We start from the raw sequence: 309 nt of genomic DNA, 5'->3' as shown, positions 1-309 counted from the left end.
GGGGGGGGGGGGGGGGGGGGGGGGGGAGGGGGGGGGGAGAGAGAGAGTGAGAGTGAGTGAGTGAGGGAGGGAGGGAGGGAGGGAGGTTCAAGCCACCCAATGGAGAATGGTTTGCACATGAGCAGACAGCAAAGATCTGAAACACTGGAGGTTCCAGAGTCCAACATTCCTGTACCTGGTTCAGGAAGCGCACACACCAGCTGAAAATCTAAATGCTGAGAGGCTACAGAGCTCAGAGGTACAGACAGATCTGTGTGTCCTAAAGCATGCATCACTAAATGTTAGTGTGCAGGCACAGTCAGTCATCTG

The sequence above is a fragment of the Rhincodon typus genome, unplaced genomic scaffold (assembly GCF_021869965.1).
Source record: "Rhincodon typus isolate 14 unplaced genomic scaffold, sRhiTyp1.1 hic_rhity00009597, whole genome shotgun sequence".
NCBI classification, from domain to species: Eukaryota; Metazoa; Chordata; class Chondrichthyes; order Orectolobiformes; family Rhincodontidae; genus Rhincodon; species Rhincodon typus.
This window is presented reverse-complemented; position numbering follows the sequence as displayed.